The sequence below is a fragment of the Equus caballus genome, chromosome 10, assembly GCF_041296265.1.
Source record: "Equus caballus isolate H_3958 breed thoroughbred chromosome 10, TB-T2T, whole genome shotgun sequence".
In the NCBI taxonomy this organism is placed as follows: Eukaryota; Metazoa; Chordata; class Mammalia; order Perissodactyla; family Equidae; genus Equus; species Equus caballus.
The window spans coordinates 24,573,491-24,593,148 of record NC_091693.1 but is presented as its reverse complement, the minus strand read 5'-3'; the positions used below and the strand labels follow the sequence as shown (position 1 = coordinate 24,593,148).

At 41.7% G+C, this 19,658-nt stretch overlaps 1 pseudogene; it reads right to left on the bottom strand.

The window, feature by feature from the left end:
• Positions 1 to 3,182: 3,182 nt before the first annotated feature.
• Positions 3,183 to 10,462, bottom strand: LOC100054826 (leukocyte immunoglobulin-like receptor subfamily A member 6; annotated as a pseudogene).
• Between the last annotated feature and the right edge of the window lie 9,196 nt (positions 10,463 to 19,658).

The following is a 19,658-nucleotide window of genomic DNA, read 5'->3' as shown; positions in this document are numbered from 1 at the left end:
AACCTTGTGCTTACATACACATTTCCCTATAGGGTATAAACTTTATGGTGATAGCTTTGTGTCTCTTCTTTTTAACTAGATAATTCCAATATATTCCCCAAATTGGTTGAACTAATTTTTAGTCCCACCATTAATGTATTGGAATTCTAAGTGAACCCTATTGTCTACTATATTAGATTTTTTTCTTTCACTTCTCATGTGGATGTGCTAACACAGTAGTGTCATAATTTCATTGAAACTGTGCCATAGCATGGCAGTAGAAATTATCATTTTCCCTGGAAGAAAATGCAATACAGGTCTACATGGTGCTCATAGGGAAGTGTGCTGCAGATGGCTCTTACTCATTTGTGAGGATGATTCTGCTCATCTCCTCCCAACTCTGCATTCAGTGAAGTCACATGGGCACCTTGGTGTTGGCCTTAGAGAAGGATTTACTCCACCAAAACTGGCAAATGCTACAAATCAGGGATTTTTTAAAAAGCCTTTTTTTCAGAGGCAGCGCAACACTGGGCTCTCCCTTCAAACACTAGTGTGTTGATTCCGAATGATGACATTTCTGGGAAAATGACACAGGCAGCATATGATGAAGAAAGAAAGGATTGTGGGGTCCAGAGATGGTGGTAAGCATCACTTCTGATTTATATTTTCCAGACTTCAATTTGATTTTTGCCCATTTATTCAGTTATTGAAATCAAGTCAAGTCCTGTGAACTGAAGAGTTGGATACTCCACAATGTATATCTGGTAATGTGGATATTAGAAATAAAGAAAATTATATTACATAAAAGTGGATGAGAACACAAGGTTTTACATGTGGACCCAAACTGGTCATGTGGGATGTACCCTCATGTCATAGGGGTGAGAAAAAAGAGGGAGTGAGTCAAAGAAGGTCAACAATGGCAGAGAGAGAAAATATGAATTTAATGGCTGAAGAGTCCTTTACAGGGAGTACTCCAGACATTTTCTGTATCCAGCCAGGTTTACTTCCCTTGACATTCTCAGCAGACAGATACCCAAACTTATGGTCCATGCTTGGAGTGTGAATCAAAGTGGAAAGACTAATAACAAATGTGTGAAAACATACCTGATGAAAAGTATTGTCATAAGGATAAGTATCTGTAGATATATATGAATATATAGTATATATTCATAGATGTGTATGTATAAATATATATATAAATATACATAAACACATACATATATGTTTATATGATAGCTGATATACATATAACTACATATATACATAATTATATATATATATATATATATATACAGAGAGAGAGAGAGAGAGAGAAAGAGAGAGAAGTAAGGTCTCAGTCTGCTCTTCAATAAGAAATAAAATCTTGTCTCTAGGATGTTGGAGGAGGGCAGAGGAGAAGGAGGAACTTAGACTTAGGGGCTTGGTAAAGTGGGGACAGGTCAGGTACAAGTGCCCAGAAGAGGGAGGCTCCATCATCATCTCTCTCTTTTTGGACGAACTCTAGAAAGCCTGATAAAGTATCAAGTAGAGGTGGCTAATCATTTGATTTTTATCTTAAAAGACAACATCTACCCCTTCTTTATCAAAGATCCAGAACCAAGGGAGTCCACAGTTCTGGTTTTCAAATCTCAAGGAACAGAGAAAATCAGTGGAACTATAATATTGAATGAGCACAAAAACAGGAAATCATGTGACTCTCTTACCCAGTTTTGGTATGAAAACCAAGATGGTAGAAAAAGAGAAGGGAAGAAAAAAAGGAAAGAAACACATTAGAGACCAATCCTAATTGTAAACATCCATGCAAAAATTCTAAATAAATATTAACTTACAAAATTCAGAAAATGTGAATGAATGATAAACATTATTCAGTTGGGTTAATATCCAAATGTTGGAAACCAAGAAGCCTTCGTAATGTTATAAATCAAAGAGAAGAGATAATTGTGCAGGAGATGTACAGCTGTCAAGAAAAGAAAGCATTTCTAATAAAACCCTAATGAAACAAGAAAACAAATTGAAAAGGACAGGTGCATAGTGCTATAGATAAAATACAGATTTTTAATGGGTTTGCCTTTAAATAATGTTGTGTATGAGTTAAGCGGTTTTCCTGAGGTGAAGTTCAGGAACATTCTACTCTGTCATCGTTATCATATGGTATTTGGAGTGAGGAAATAGGTATGCAATTTAGAATAAAGAAGTGAAATTTCCTTTTGCTTGTGGCTATTAAATTTTTTATTCATATATCAGAAGAGATCAGTTGAAAACAACTCAAAGGGAGAGAATCTATAGTAAGTGAACAGGACATAAAATTAATATGCTTGAACCAAGAGCTTTCTCATATTCTTAACTCATATTTAGAAAATATAAGGGAATCAAACATCTTGCTCATAAATTAGTAAAGCAGTGGAGCAATTCTTAAAATGGGCTATGAATTGACACAATTTCTGTAAGTAAAATTGAAAATGCTTCTGAAGTTTGACAATAAACCTCATTTGAAATTTTGTGTAATAAGAAGCCTTGATATTAACAAAAAGTTATTCTCCATAATGAAGGTAAGAATTTAACCTAATCCTAATAGTAGAATTACTTATTTTTGAATCAGAAATCTGTATTATATAAATTAAATTTGTAAGTTTATACATTAAACCATTGCTTAAATAGTTATCAAAAAAAGAGCAATGATAGAGAAGTGTGCACAGAAAGTGCAGAGTAGACATGAGCTGCACACAGACGTGCTGTGCAGTAATCTCCTAAGTGATCCTGGTGAGCTGTGCGCCATCCCTCAGTCTCAGGTGTGCACTGAGTGGCTGGAGACCTCCAGGTGAGCACGTGAGGGCTGTGCAGGGTGGTACCCACAGGCAAGGATGCTTCTCTTTATTGGAGAGTGTCCAGGGGGACCTGGGACACCAGAGGTTCAGATTCTGAGATGGGGACATCAGGAGGTGAGTGGTGGGGCCTGTCTTCTACCCTCAGTCCAGTCACATTCCTCCTGGGTTCACTCATGTCTTACTCTACCCTCCGTATTCTTTATCTCTGCTGAGACTTCAGGGATATGGTGCTCCAGGGGTGAGAGGACCCTGTCTCTTTCCACCCTCTCATGAGCTGGACTCTCCTCTGTGGGGTCTCACCCTGTGCCCCTCATTTATTACTGTCTCAGATTTCTTGAGGATAGAGCCCTGAGCCGATTGAGCTGAGAAAGGACAAGGTCAGGGCTGCTCACCTGAGACCATGAGCTCCAGGGTGTCCCTGGGGTGTGATAACAGGTAGGGGCTGGTGCTGTATGAGCTGCAACACCTGTAGGTAACCCCGCAGGCTGAGGTCACAGGACTCGTGGGGAATTGGACCTGGTTCTGCTGAGCTCTGTACTTTGATAGAAGACACAGTAGGGGATCAGCTGTCCCCTCCTTGGACAGAAGGAAAGCATCCCTTGAGCTCCATGTCTGACACAGCAGGGTCACATTCTCTCCTGAGGCCACTGTGGGATGCGGCTGCACTGAGAGGGAGGGTGTGCCAGGGAGCAGCCCTAGAGAGAGGAAGGGTGGGTGAGGGGCTGCCTGCCCACCTTGTTCTAAACTGAGAGTCCCCAGATCTCTCTCTGAGGACCCTCATCTCTGTCTGTCTTGTTTTCTCTGAGTCTCTCCCTCTTTCCACCTATCTTCTGTCTCTCTTAATATCTCTCCCTCCCTGGAGATCCCATGTCTATCTTCCTGGCAGCACTACCTGGAGCTTCCCCAACAGAGCCTGTACAGATTCTGGGTGAATCCACTGGCTCCTCATCTGCCACCAGGATGTCCAAGGGATCGCTGGGGGCTGACTACTCGGGAGAGTGGTTGTGTCCATCATAGCATCTGTACAGGCCCCAGTGGTACCTCTTCACAGGGAGAAGGGGGACATTGGCCTGAGAGAGTCCAGCCTGAGTCTGAGGACCAAGACTCTGGGGGAGGTCATGTGCCCCCTTGTTCTACAGAGCGAATCTGCCATAGCCAACATCAGAGAGACACTGGAGGGTCAGGCTCTGTCCAGAGGCCATGACAGAGCCCTGCTGGGTCAGGATGGAGGGCTTCCCAGACTCATGTGGGAGAAAGGCCACCTGTGGATTGCAGGGGTTGATTCTTCCCATAAACCCCCTTCTCTAGTCCTGCCCCCCAGGTATCACTCTCTCTCACCCTCTGTGTCTCTGGCTCAGGAGCCCATGCTCCCCTCAATCTACACTCTCATCTGGGGCTCCCCTGGGAGCAAAGACCCCAGTAAGCTGTCTGGTGCCACAAAATATGAGTGGGGCAGGATGGAAATTTCTCACCTGGCACCAGGTATTTCACTGGGTTACTGGGATGTGACCACACCTGGTGTTTGTTCCTGTAACAACCACAGCATCTGAAGATCCACCTGTGACTGGAGGCCACAGGGTGCATAGACAACAAGCCTGGAAATGTCTATTGGGGTGTTGCTGTGAATCTAGGGCCCAGGAGTACTTGTGTTCTCCTTCCTTAGAATGAACCTGTCAAATCCCAGCTGTGAGGGTTCCCACCTGAGGTCACCACAGGTGTCGGCAGGGCTGAGAGAGAGGGTTTGCTGTACAATCCTAGGACAGCAGGAGCCAGCGTGTTAAGTGGGGCTCACAGCTCCCACATATCCCCCAGGGCTGGGCTGCGAGTGGGGAGGCACAACTGAGAGCAGACCCCCTTCCTGAGGGTAAAGCCTGAGACTGGGACCCCTGAGTGTCCTCTCACCTGTCACCACCAGCTCCAGGTGTCACTGTGCTCTTTCCAGACAGTGTGGCTAAGATAGTAACAGTGATAGCTCTCTACATAATTCTCTGTCAAGCGTGGGTTGGAGAACTCAGCCTTGTCCCCAGGCTCCAGTGTGTTCTGTCTGCTCCAGGTGAATGAATTTCTCTCTTTAACCAGATATCTAAATATCTGAAAAAACAAGGAAGGAAAAGGAATTTTTGAAAGAAAAACAGAGGTTATACTATAGAAGAATATTTTAGAAATGAATTTGGCAAATAAAGGCAAAAAAATAATACTTTCATTTAACACACTCAAAATATTCTTTTCGTCAAGTAGATGGTACAGCTGAAGATCCAATTATGAAAGTGAAATACAATATTGAGGGAAATTCGTAGGGTGCAATGCACAGAGACTGGAATTATAAAATTAAGATGCATGGAGAATAGAAAGAGAAGGACAATGTATGTTGTGAGTTTCTGGGGGAAATCAGTGAGAATGATGTCTGCGGCAGTCCTAGAGGTAAATGGTGGGCATTGTACAGAGATGTAGAAGGAACATCTAAGTGCTGGGGTGCGTGGATATATCAATGAAATCTGTATTTTGACATTTCATGGCAAAATGAGGGAAATTGTTGGAGAAAAGACATTTCAAAACATGGCAAAGTATATGGGAAAAGTAAATTCATGGAATTAACTGTGTGTATAGAAAAATTCTATGCTCACCCAAATTACTATTAAGGGGCAAAGGTGAAAGGATCAGCAGGGGAGAAATTCGTAAGTGCAAGGAGACCTGGGGCATATTTGGTCTGTTTGGACTCATGTCTCTCATGTTAAACCCGCCATGTCAGTCTTCATCTTTGTGAGAGATGGGGGTTTTGGGGTAGATCCTTAACCATCAGATGCATTTTCCCCTCCTAGTAATTAGTTCTTATACTTTATTTGAAATAAGATAATGTTTTCAAATATCTTCATAAAAATAAAGACTGAAAATAAAGCATTTCAACATATACAAAGTTTTAGATATTTTACTGTTTACCTGGGCACTGAAGCAAACCTAAAGTATGTAAGTAAGCCAAAAGAATAGGAGATGCAAAAGTGAGGAAAAGATGGCAAGACAAATAAACATTGGAAAACTATATTTGTATTTACATGCATATGTACATTTTTATTTACAGAAGCTGAAACAAAATATTTGGAGTGTTTGTGTGTGTGTGTGTGTGTGTGTGTGTGTGTGTGTGAGAGAGAGAGAGATTTTGAAAGAATGTAAGTATTAAGAGTTCAGCTATTGTGTAATGTCCTTTTCTCATCTAGAGGAGAGGGTGAATAAAAAACTGCTCAAAATTATAAATGTAAATACTAATATTAACAATGGGAATAATTACCTAATATTAGAAACACAATGCATAACCTCCAAACTGGCTGGATGTAATTATATAAAACAAATGAATCTTGATCCAGCCAAAAATGGTCTGGAAATTCGAAATGAAAGCAGCAGAAAGCAGGATATCATAATCCATAATGAACCCATGCTTACATAAGATGGTGGTAATAATTTAAAATTGTTCATTTCTTACCAAATATTAAAAGATTAATTGGCTGACTCAAGGGTTAGATCAAAGTATGTGCCCCTGAAAAACCAGATATGTGCAACAATAAAATCTTATCTGAAACAAAATTATTAAACAGTATTTTAAATCAATAAAAGATGTATTACTATTATTGAATAAAGTTAGCTGATAGATATAGTCAACAAAATTGAATGTAAGAGAAAAATGGTTTTATAAGGAAAAATTATTTTATCATTTTAACTTCTTTTTTTCCTATGAAAAGATCTTTTTTATACTTTTTTTTGTGCCTTCATCTCTCTCTTTTTTTCTTGTGGTTACATTGGTTTATAACATTATATAAATTTCAGGTGTACGTCATTGTATTTCAATTCTTGTGTAGATTACATCACATTCACCACCCAAAGACTAATTATTTTATCTTTTCAAATATTTTATCTTTTAAAATAGTACATTCACCTTCAAGATATAGCGCTCATAAACAACCTTCATCTAATCACTGTTCATGAAATACATAAAGCATAAGTAAATACATAATTGGAGATTCAAAGAAACACTTATAAGATAAAGTGGGTGAAAAAAATGTTTTATAAGAGTAAATGACACACTTAAATGGTTGATCTAATCTGTACAAATATTAGAAAGCTTTGCCTTATTTATGTTATATAAATATGCATGAAATAATTTGTGATATATAGACGTACAAAAATAAGTAAATAAATAATATGGTGTTGTGCATACAGCAATAAGGAGGAAATATGCATATTTAAGGATCATATTGTACCCAAAATGTTAAGCTCTTACTAGGAAAAAAAATCATCTCTGATTGTTTTCAAGTTTCTAGAGTATACATTCTGATCCTTGAGCATGCTGCAATATAAATAGCAATTAACAATAAGAAGCTATTATTAAAACATCCAATACTTCATGAAATTAGTAAACTGTGAAAACATGAACTATTTGTTTAAATATCTAAAATATTGTGAGAAAACAATCGTGAAATTACATCATATTAAAACTTGGAGACTGTCAGAATGAAAAAAGCAGACATACAGAGAGACGTCAACAGGATGGCAGAATAAGAGCTCCTACCATCTTTCCCTCAGAGAACAATGATTTTAACAACAAAAAGCAAAGACGGGTGAACCGTATCTCTGAAATAACCCCCAAGTTCATATTGATGACCTCCACCTCAATTCACATTCATGGGGCATGATGGGCTCAGAAACTTATATGAACTCATATTAATTCCTAATTACATTTCTTGTCATATTGGGCAAAGTGTTCAGAAATCCATTTTCTCACCTGGGAAAGTGGCTCATTGCCTGATTAGACTCAAGCAAGGCTGAACAGGTAAAGGGTGATCACGTTTTGAGGGAAACTCAAAGCCATCGTATGAAAGATTTGCTGTAACAGATAAAGAGCAACTTTGGTAGATATTCAGTGTCTAGTGAAGGCTATGACTTTCTCTATCCTGCTTCAATCCCACCTCACTAAGTGGTATGGAATAGAAACGTAAGTTATGGACAGAACTGGGTTATTTACCAATAACAACAAATAAGCTTATAAGTTAACAAAAGAAAGTCAAGAAGAGCATTGTCTGTGTTCCACAAGACCTTGTGGTTTCCATCTTGAACAAAACGGTCCAAGATATCTTTGTAGTATTCCACCATTTTTAATAATTATTTTTTCAGAGAGCTGGTTTACCAGTACACCACCTGATTTTCACTTGAAACACCAGTGTGCTCATTCAAACTGTTGGTATTTCTGGAGAAACTATACCAGGTATCTTCAGATGAGGAAAGCGGGGTTTAAAGGTTCCAGAGCGGGTTTTAGAGAATTATTGTGGATTTATCTGTTCTAATCTGGAACCAATTTTCACCTGCTTATTCAGTTATTTAAAACAGATTCTGTGTTCTGAGCTGAAGAATTGCAAACATCAGGTAATGTGGTAAATAAAAAAAGAGGAAAATGTATTACATGAAAGTGGACAAGAGCATGAAGGTGAATACAGGTGTGGACCTAAACTTGCCTTGTGGAGGTAGCCTCATGTCACAGGGGTGAGAAAAGGACAAACAATCGTGGTATGGGGGGAAATTGCCACAGTTTCCTTACAGAAAATCCTCTACAGGAACAACCAAGACATTTTCCTGCACCTGAACCATGTTTACATTCTCAGTATTCTAAGCAGACAGTTCCCCCAATTTTGTGCCCCAGATTTTCTTTCAGAACCTCTTAGTATCGTTATATTTATTTCAGAAGTTCTACCTCATTAATAGTGGGTTTGTTTTCTCTTGTGTTTATCTCCTGGCTGCAACTTGGGTCCTTGTCCGACTGTGCTGGGTTTGAAACAGCAGCACCCTGAGAACCAGCATGGTCAAGGCAGACACTCCCATCCCGATGAGATTCTCCACTGTGTAATTTTGGTTGTTTGAACCTAGAGATTGAGGACAAAGAGGTAATAGTCATCAGGGTAGACTGAAATCACCCCAGAATCCCTGTACATCCATCCATGGCACCTGCCCTCTGTACCCAGCCCCATAGTGAGAGTTTATCCTTACTCATCCCTTTTGGAGTCTGACTTGTTTTGTGATGGTCTGCGAGTATCTGCTACTCTTGAGAGCCAAAAATAGAGAGTCTGCGTGAGGAGACTTAGGCAAGCTTAGGTTACTTCTTTTCTGGTCTACAATGAAACTCAAAAACTGGCTAACGTCAATCTCAATCTTTTGAAGGGAGCATCCCCACTGTCTCATCTTCCGTCTAATTAGGATACAAAGACGAACATTAGGGGCTTCATTTTGAAGTGAGAATCAGGAATGCCTCCATTTTAGCCAGCTCTTTGTCTCTCTAGCTCAGGATTACATATTTCACATCATTTTCTTTACTTTTATCCACCAGCATATTCTTTTAGAAAATAAATGATGGAATATCTAAACACATCAGACAATTTTTCTTGAATCAAGGATAACCACACTTAACATAACTTCTTTTTTTTAAATTAAGATTATGATAGATTACAACCTTGTGAGATTTCAGTTGTATATTATTGTTAGTCATGTTGTGGGTACACCACTTCACCCTTTGTGCCCTCCCCCCACCCCCCCTTTTCCCTGGTAACCACCGATCAGTTCTCCTTGTCTATATGTTAACTTCCACCTATGAGTGGAGTCATATAGAGTTCGTCTTTCTCTGTCTGGCTTATTTCGCTTAACATAATACCCTCAAGGTCCATCCATGTTGATGCAAATGGAACAATTTGGTCCTTTTTTATGGCTGAGTGGTATTCCATTGTGTATATATACCATATCTTCTTTATCCAGTCATCAGTTTCTGGGCATTTAGGTTGGTTCCACGTCTTGGCTATTGTAAATAATGCTGCGATGAACATAAGGGTGAATAGGACTCTTGGGATTGCTGATTTCAGGTTCTTAGGATAGATACCCAGTAGTGGGATGGCTGGGTCATAGGGTATTTCTATTTTTAACTTTTTGAAAAATCTCTATACTGTTTTCCATAGTGGTTTGCATTCCCACCAACAGTGTATGAGGGTTCCTTTTTCTCCACAACCTCTCCAACATTTGTCACTCTTGGTTTTGGAGATTTTTGCCAATCTAATGGGTGTAAGGTGATATCTTAGTGTAGTTTTGATTTGCATTTCCCTGATGATTAGTGATGATGAACAACTTTTCATGTGTCTATTGGCCATCCGTATATCTTCTTTGGAGAAATGTCTGTTCAGGTCCTCTGCCCATTTTTTGATCGTGTTGTTTGTTTTTTTGTTGTTAAGCTGTGTGAGTTCTTTGTATATTATGGAGATTAATCCTTTGTCAGATAAGTAGCTTGTAAATATTTTTTCCCAATTAGTGGGCTGCTTTTTGGTTCAATCCTGTTTTCCCTTGCCTTGAAGAAACTCTTTAGTCTGATGAAGTCCCATTTGTTTATTCTTTCTATTGTTTCCCTCATCTGAGGAGTTATAGTGTCCAAAAAGATTCTTTTGAAACTGATGTCAAAGAGTGTACTGCCAATATTCGCTTCTAGAAGACTTATTGTTTCAGGCCTAATCTTTAGGTCTTTGATCCATTTTGAGTTTATTTTTGTGAATGGTGAAAAAGAATGGTCAATTTTCATTCTTTTACATGTGGCTGTCCAGTTTTCCCACCACCATTTGTTGAAGAGACTTTCTCTTCTCCATTGTAGGCCTTCAGCTCCTTCGTCAAAGATTATCTGTCCATAGATGTGTGGTTTTATCTCTGGGCTTTCAATTCTGTTCCATTGATCTGTGCACCTGTTTTTGTACCAGTACCATGCTGTTTTTTTTTTTTTTAAAGATTTTATTTTTTCCTTTTTCTCCCCAAAGCCCCCCAGTACATAGTTGTATATTCTTTGTTGTGTGTCCTTCTAGTTGTGTCATGTGGGACGCTGCCTCAGCGTGGTTTGATGAGCAGTGCCATGTCCGCGCCCAGGATTCGAACCAACGAAACACCGGGCCGCCTGCAGCGGAGTGCGCGAACTTAACCACTCGGCCATGGGGCCAGCCCCCCAGTACCATGCTGTTTTGATCACTGTAGCTTTGTAGTATGTTTTGAAATTGGGGATTGTGATGCCTCCGGCTTTGTTTTTCTTACTCAGGATTACTTTAGCAATTCGCGGTCTTTTGTTGCCCCATACGAATTTTAGTATTCTTTGTTTAATTTCTGTAAAGAATGTCCTTGGGATTCTGATTGGGATAGCGTTGAATCTGTAGATTGCTTTAGGTAGTATGGACATTTTAACTATGTTTATTCTTCCAATCCATGTGCATGGAATGTCTTTCCATCTCTTTATGTCGTCGTCAATTTCTTTCAAGAAAGTCTTGTAGTTTTCAATGCACAAATCTTTCTCTTCCTTGGTTAAATTTATCCCAAGATATTTTATTCTTTTCATTGCGATTGTGAATGGGATTGAGTTCTTGAGTTCTTTTTCTGTTAGTTCATTGTTAGTGTATAGAAATGCTACTGATTTATGTATGTTGATTTTATACCCTGCAACTTTGCTGTAGCTGTTGATTGTTTCTAATAGTTTTCCTAAGGATTCTTTGGGGTTTTCTATATATAAGATCATGTTGTCTGCAAACAGCGAGAGTTTTGCTTCTTCATTGCCTATTTGGATTCCTTTTATTTCTTTTTCCTGCCGAATTGCTCTGGCCAAAACCTCCAGTACTATGTTGAATAGGAGTGGTGAAAGTGGGCACCCTTGTCTTATTCCTGTCCTCAGAGGGATGGCTTTCAGTTTTTGTCCGTTGAGTATGATGTTGGCTGTAGGTTTGTCATATATGGCCTTTATTATGTTGAGGTACTTTCCTTCTATACCTATTTTATTGAGAGTTTTTATCATAAATGGGTGTTGGATCTTGTCGAATGCTTTCTCTGCATCTATTGAGATGATCATGTGGTTTTTGTTTCTCATTTTGTTAATGTAGTGTATCACGTTGATTGACTTGCGGATGTTGAACCATCCCTGTGTCCCTGGTATAAATCCCACTTGGTCATGGTGTATAATCTTTTTGATGTATTGCTGTATTCGGTTTGCCAGAATTTTGTTGAGGATTTTTGCATCTATGTTCATCAGTGATATCGGCCTGTAGTTCTCCTTCTTTGTGTTGTCCTTGTCGGGTTTGGGGATCAGAGTGATGTTGGCTTCATAGAATGTGTTAGGGAGTACTCCATCTTCCTCAATTTTCTGGAATAGTTTGAGAAGGATAGGTATTAAATCTTCTTTGAATGTTTGGTAGAATTCTCCAGAGAAGCCTTCTGGTCCTGGACTCTTATTTTTGGGGAGGTTTTTGATTACTGTTTCTATTTCTTTACTTGTGATTGGCCTATTCGGATTCTCCATTTCTTCCTGGTTCAGTTTGGGGAGGTTGTAAGAGTCTAGGAATTTGTCCGTTTCTTCTAGGCTGTTCAATTTGTTGGCATATAGTTTTTCATAGTATTCTCTTATGATCCCTTGTATTTCTTTGATATCTGTTGTGATTTCTCCTCTCTCATTCCTAATTTTATTTATTTGAGATTTCTCTCTTCTTTTTTTTGGTGAGTCTGGCTAAGGGTTTGTCGATTTTGTTAATTTTTTCAAAGAACCAACTCTTTGTTTCATTGATCCTTTCTATGGTCTTTTTTGTTTCAATATCGTTTATTTCTGCTCTTATTTTTATTATTTCCCTCCTTCTACTGACTCTGGGCTTTGTTTGTTCTTCTTTTTCTAATTCTATTAGGTGTCATTTGAGATTGCTTAGGTGAGCTTTTTCTTGTTTAGTGAGCTGAGCCTGTATTGCAATGAATTTCCCTCTTAGGATTGCCTTTGCTGCATCTCAAATGATTTGGTATGACATGTTCTCATTTTCATTTGTCTCCAGATAATATTTGATTTCTTCTTTAATTTCTTCAATAATCCATTGTTTTTCAGTAGCGTGTTGTTTAGTCTCCACATTTTTGCACCTTTCTCTGCTTTATTCTTATAGTTGATTTCTAGTTTCATAGCATTGTGATCAGAAAAGATGCTTGATATTATTTCAACTCTCTTATATTTATTGATGCTTGCTTTGTTTCCCAAAATATGGTCTATCCTTGAGAATGTTCCATGCGCACTTGAGAAGAATGTGTAACCTGCTGTTTTTGGATGAAGTGTTCTATATATATCTATTAAGTCCATCTGGTCTTTCTCATTTAATTCTATAATTTCCTTGTTGATTTTGTCTGGATGTTCTATCCATTGGTGTTAATGGGGTGTTGAGGTCCCCTACTATTACTGTATTGTTGTTGATGTCTTCTTTTAGTTCTGTTAAGAGTTGCTTTACAAATTTTGGTGCTCCTGTGTTGGGTGCGTATATATTTATAAGTGCTATGTCTTCTTGGTGGAGAGTCCCTTTTATCATTATATACTGACCCTCTTTGTCTTTCTTTATCTGTTTTGCTTTAAAGTCTACTTTGTCTGATAGTAGTATAGCAACACCTGCTTTCTTTTGTTCATTATTAGCTTGGAGTATTGTCTTCCATCCCTTCACTCTGAGTCTGTGTTTGTCTTTGGGGCTGAGGTGTGTTTCCTGGAGGTAGCATATTGTTGGGTCTTGTTCTTTGATCCATCCTGCCACTCTGTGTCTTTTGACTGGAGAGTTCAATCCATTTACATTTAGAGTGATTATTGAAATGTGGGGGCCTACCGCTGCCATTTTATTTCTTGTTTTCCGGTTCTCTTCAATTTCCTTTGTTTCTCATCCCATGGTTTAATCTGTTCTGATGGAGAGCTGCTACTCTCTGTGGTTGTCCTTCTACTTATCTCCTTTGCTCTTGGTTTTGTAGCCCCTTTCCTTTTTTTGATTTTTCAGGAATGAGGGTTTTCCTGAGCATTTCTCGAAGAGGAGGTTTTCTGGCAATGAATTCCCTGAATTTTTGTTTATCTGGAAAAGTTTTTATTTCTCCATCGTATTGGAAGGATATTTTCGCTGGGTAGAGAATTCTTGGCTGCAGGTTTTTGTTCTTCAGATTTTTGAATATATCATTCCACTCTCTTCTAGCCTGTAAAGTTTCTGCTGAGAAATCTGCTGATAGCCTGATGGGGGTTCCTTTGTAGGTTAATTTCTACTGCCTGGCTGCCCTTAGTATTTTCTCTTTGTTGTTGACTTTTGCTAGTTTCACTACTATATGCCTCAGGGTTGGTCTCCTTGCATTCATAAAGTTTGGAGATCTATTGGCTTCTGTCACCTGAAGATCCATCTCTCTCCCCAGGTTTGGGAAGTTCTCAGCCATTATTTCTTTGAATAGGCTTTCTGCCCCCTTCTCCCTCCCTTCTCCCTCTGATATACCTATAATCCTTATATTGCATCTCCTAACTATGTCAGATAATTCTCGGAGAGTTTCTTCATTTCTTTTTAGTCTTAGTTCTCTCTCCTCCTCTGCCTGCAGCATTTCTATATTCCTATCTTCCAAATTGCTAATTCTTTCCTCCATATTATCAGCCCTACTGTTCAGTGCATCTAGATTCTTCTTAATCTCCTCTATTGTGTTCTTCATTTCCAGTATTTCTGTTTGGTTCTTCTTTATAGTATCGAACTCTTTTGTGACATAGCTCCTGAACTCGTTGAGTTGTCTATCTGAATTCTCTTTTAACTCATTGAGTTTTTTAGTGATGGCTGTTTTGAAGTCATCATCATTTAGGTTGTATATTTCATTGTCTTTGGGATTGTTTTCTGTGTATTTGTCATTTTCCTTCTGTTCCTTCTGTATATTTTTTCATATTGCTTGGTGGTGTAGATTTGTGCCTCCGCATAGAGATAGAGTTTAGTTACTGCTTCCACTTGTTTCTACTGGTGTGGTAGGGGGACAACTGTTTATACTGCACCAATCAGGAACCCTATCAGCTGTTGCTAACTGGGCCTGGGCCCCTCCTCATAGTCACAGTGGTCCGGTGGGTTCCCTCTTCAGCTGTGGGGGCTGTCACAAGGCGGCTTCAGGCTGCTGGTGCCTACTGTTGCAGACCACCTAGACGTGCTCCCTCCTTAGGGTCTGCAGCTGTGTTATGGACTTTCCCAGCGGCCAGGGGCAGGATCACTTATATTTCCAGCTCTGTCACTGTCAGCGCCCACAGAATCTCACTTGTCCACTATGGGTCACAGCAGAGCTATGGGCATCTTCTGCAGTCTGTGGTTAGCTCACCTAGCTATGCTTCTTTTGTCCCAGGGTCTTCCAGCCTTGTGGTTGCTGGGTGGGTGCTCTCTACTAGTGCTGTGCAGAGGCTATCGCTGAGGCTGCTGTGAGACTGTAGAGTTTCCCCCTGGGCCACGGAGCCAGGTCACTGGAACTCCACCCAGCCCCAGTCCTCTCCCCTAGGACCTTGGGGAGCTCCTTGCCCTGTCTGGGGGATAGCCGGAGACCTTGAGTTCAGTGGCAGCTGGCCGGCTGCTGCTCTACCTGGGATTCTCCTCTTCGGGACCCTCCTGGGGTTGTGGATGCTGGGTGGGGCCTCTCTGCTAATGGCAGGTAGAGACTTTGCCTGCTGCCTGGATGGAACTCCAGAGTTTCCCCCTGGGCCACGGAGCCTGCCGCTGGAGCTCCACCCAGCCCCAGTCCTCTCCCAGGAGATCTCTGGTAGCCCCGAGCTCTGCCGAGGTGAAAGCCCGATCAGTGGGGCCAGCGGCAGCAGCTGGTGGGCTGCTGCCCCATTTGGGATTCTCTCCAGGAGCCTCCCGGCGTTGTGGATGCTGGACGGGGCCTCTCCACTAATGGCAGGTAGGGGTTTTCCCCGCTGCCTCCGGTGTGTAACTCTGGAGCTTCCCTCTGGGCTTAGGTGTAATTGCAGGGGGCTTAGGTAGGGCACTGGTCACCTGTTTCCACTGTCACTCCTCAGGTGTGCGCTCCCTCCTGCCCTTGGTGTGTGGTGATGTTCTGGGGGCGTCGCTGGAAGAAAGCCGCCTGCAGGTACTAGGCTGTTTGGGGGTCGGGGTCGGAGAGTTTTCACCTATCTCCACCTCCTCCCAGAGGGAAGTCCATCCACCTTCCAATGTATAGCAGCTTGGGTCTCTCAGGCGTCCTGAGATGCTATATGGATATCCTTTGTTAAGCAATGAATGTCCAATTAGTTGTAGACTCGAAGGGGGAGAGACAAAGAAGACTACTCATGCTGCCATCTTGGATCTTCTCTTCAGGGAGACATTTTGATGGGGGGCTGGGGTCTTCTGAGGGACACAGCCTTAAGCTGCTAAACGTCATGCTAGGGTTTGGTGGTCTCTTAGTGCAGAGGTTTGGGTGGGCTTCTGCAGTTCTCACCAGGAGGCCTTCTCTGAGCAAGATAACTCCTTGTGGATCTCCATCTGTGAAGTGTGATGGCGTTTGGAAACTGGAGCATTAGTGTCTCATCCATGCACTCCACGAGATCCTTAACATAACTTCTAATTATTCTTCCAGATTATAGGCTAGGTAGGAAGGTTGACAAGAAAGAAGCAAAAAAGATAAATGATAGAAAATATTTAGATGGATACATGGACACATAAATATAAAATAGGCTTTGATAATTTGACCTAAGCAATACCTAGTAATACCAGGTAACACTGGGAGAGAGGAAGGGAATACTAAACTTGAGTTCTTATGAGAGATGTTTTGGAGGATGACCTGATCTGGCTGACAACCTGGTGCTCATGGAAATTGGGAATAAATCCTTCTTTCTTCTTTCCTCTGCATAGTGACTGTGGTCCCTAGTGGAGACAGGACATGTTCATAGTGGATATAAGTCCCCAGAAAAGGATTTATGCACATTCTTCCACAGAAATTCACTGGCAGAAAAATTCAGCACTAATTCAGCCTTTTGAAATCCAGGATAGATTCTACTTTGGAGAGATGATAAAATAAAGTTTCAGATATGGATAGAATTTTGTCAATGTCTCAACCAAGAGTGCCTGAGCCAACTCAACTTCAGCTTATGACTTCCAGTGAATCCTCCAACCTCCTTTACCTGAAATTGAAAGATTATCTTTACTCTACCAAAGGTTCCATGGTGACTCTCATTGACCTCTAGAAATCAGCACCATGGACAAAGATTCTCTTTGCTCCTCACCTCAGCTGAGGGTCTTCTCTTTCATGCATTTCCTCACATACTGACCACGTGCTTTCCCCCTTGATGCCACCACAGGACCTGGCTGGGCTGAGTGGGAGAGTGTGCCCTACAATCCTGAGAAAGAAGGAAGGATCTTGTTAAAGGAGGATCATCAGCCCACATATCCCAGGTGTGGTCTGCGAGGGCTGACATCCCTTGAGACCACAGTACATTCCCTTCTGCCTGTGAGGAGGAGCCCACAGTGGCAGGGGACCCGGCTTTCCCCTTATCTGTCACCACCAGGGGCAGAGGGTCATTCTGCTTTCACCGGCCATTCCTGCTGATATGCTATGCACATCGAAATAGCCCTGCAGCATGGGAGTTCATAGATTCAATGAAGAAATCAGTCCTTTTGCTGGAGTCCTGTGGGGCCTCTGTGTCCCAGTGTTCAGAGGCCCTGTCTTTATATAGGATGGTAGACATTGGCCTGCAGAGATCTCCCATTCCAGATGCTCACAGGGCTCCCCATGGAGACCATAGGACCTGGATCAACCCAGATGGAGGATTGTGGGGGGAACTCCTGGAAAGGAATCAGACCTGAAGTGTCAGGGGAGCCCTTCACAACCTCAGCTCCCCAGCAGTTACTCAAAGGCCCTTCACAGACTGGTCACCAACAAATCAGACCCTCTGTCCTCCTATCAGAAGCCCAGGGGCTTCATTGGTCTAAAGCAGGAGGTGAGGTTGGGGACTCACTGCCTGTACCCGGTCCCATGGGCCGCACCACAGCCCTGGAAGTGAGTTTCCTGTGAGAGTACATCCTGTGAGTACATCCACTCACCTACACATAGAAACTTCAAGCCTGGTCTGGGGTCCTTAGTGCTGGGGTCAGATCTCAGGCTGAGCACATCTCTCCTGCCCAAAGAATTTCTGCCACAACTGATCCTTCTGAGTCCTGGGGTGACAGTAATCAGGATCTGGGAGAGGAGGAGACCTCATCCCCTGCTTTTCCAAAAAACTCACAGAGGCAGAGAAGGGCAATGACTGCTGGGGATCTCCGTACTGGCTTCAGTGGTCACCACTGTTGCATATGACTTATAAAGAGCACAGAGCCTGCAGGCAGACAGATGCACAGGGAGTGAAAAGGTCTAGGCTGCATGTGACATGTCATGGTTTCCTCATCGGTGGCTTCCTGGGAAGAGGAACAGCCCCTCCCAGGAACTTGATCTGGTCTCCCTGAAAGATGGAGCCAAAGACACAGCAGAGTCTCTGGGCCATCCAGACCGTCTTAATTTCACTAGACCCCACACACTCTGTCTCCACTTTGTGCCAAACCAAATCCAGAGAGTGACACTTATCCTAGAACATGAGGGTAAGAGGGTGCAAGGCAGGATCTAGGAGCCAGCCAATTTCAGTTCAACTTCTCACTCTGCCTTTTATAGAAGCTCTGTGACCTGAGGTAAATCACTTCTCTTTCCTGAGACTCCAAACATGCAAAATTTCTTCCTTCACTTCACCATCCAGGCATCAATGAGTGTTTACTGAGTAGTTGCCATGTTTATGCATGAGATATGTGGGTGAAGCTCACTAATTCCTTCCGTGGACTCATGGAGCTATGGTTAGTGACAAGAGGCAATACAGATATTTAGACAATGGATAATTTGGCTATCGTTTTGGTAAGTTGTAGAGAAAAAGAAAAACTGAAAGCAGAGACTCAGCAATAGGTGGATGTCTAGCAATCTTAGTGATGGGAGTGTGGGGAGCTTCTGGAGAAGGAGAGATGAAGGCAAGAGAGAGTTAGCGCAAGTGAGATGAGGGATTGACATGCTTGACCAGGAAGAGGGACAACTAGTCTAAGAACTGAGTAATCAGGTAACACTGCATCCGGGTCACACAGATCTTCTGTACCCCGAAAGTATTCTTGGATTTTTTCTTTCAGGTACCAGGAAAATTTTCAGTAAAGGAACATATGAACTGCTTGCTGTTTTCAGAAGAGCATCATTCTGTAGGGATTGTTCTGTAGGAGGACTGTAATGATCCTAAACAGTGATAAAACTTTATCATTAATCTAGTGATGTGTCAATCAGTATTCTAAGAGTGTTACAAGGATTTCTCATGTAACCCTTACTCAAACCCTACAAGAAAAATACATTCATAGTTGAGTGGGATGAGGCAGGAAGAAGTTTTCATCATTATCATGGTCTAGGAGGTTTGGAAAGGAGTCTCTGTGTTCAAATTGGCTCAGGGAGCTGCCCATGAGAAGGCACAAATGTGGTAATTACTCAGGTTGTGTGAGTGTCTGGTGAGGGGAGGTGGTCAACTGGGATGAGTTTGGTTTGTAGGGAGGAGCTGGCTTTGCTGGGGCTGGAGAGTTTAGCCCAGTTGGATCATCAACCTCAAGAATTGTCAGGTGGAGATAGTTGGAATTTTCTTGAAGGAATGAGGAGACCTGTGGAAGGGTTTTGTGCAGGGGAGGGTCAGTGACAGATAAGCTTGAGGCCATGAGAGTAAAACACATCATCAGGGAGTGAGGGCCAGAGGCAGAGGGCAGGAAGGAGGCTGATGATGTGGCACTAACAAGGCGTCTTGAGTCTTTAACTGAACTTGACTGCCGTGATGGACCAGGGTCATGGAAAGAAGGGCTCAGGGGCAGAACTGCTGAATTTACTCATAGTGTGTGAGGTGGGAGAGAGTGAAGAATTGAGGGCTCTTCTATGTCTTACTTGACTGGAGGAGCCAATGGGGCTTTAACAGGATGGATGACCCTAAGAGGAGAAGGAGGCTTGGGGAGATGTTTACAATACTGTTAACTGAATTACAGAGGGAACTAT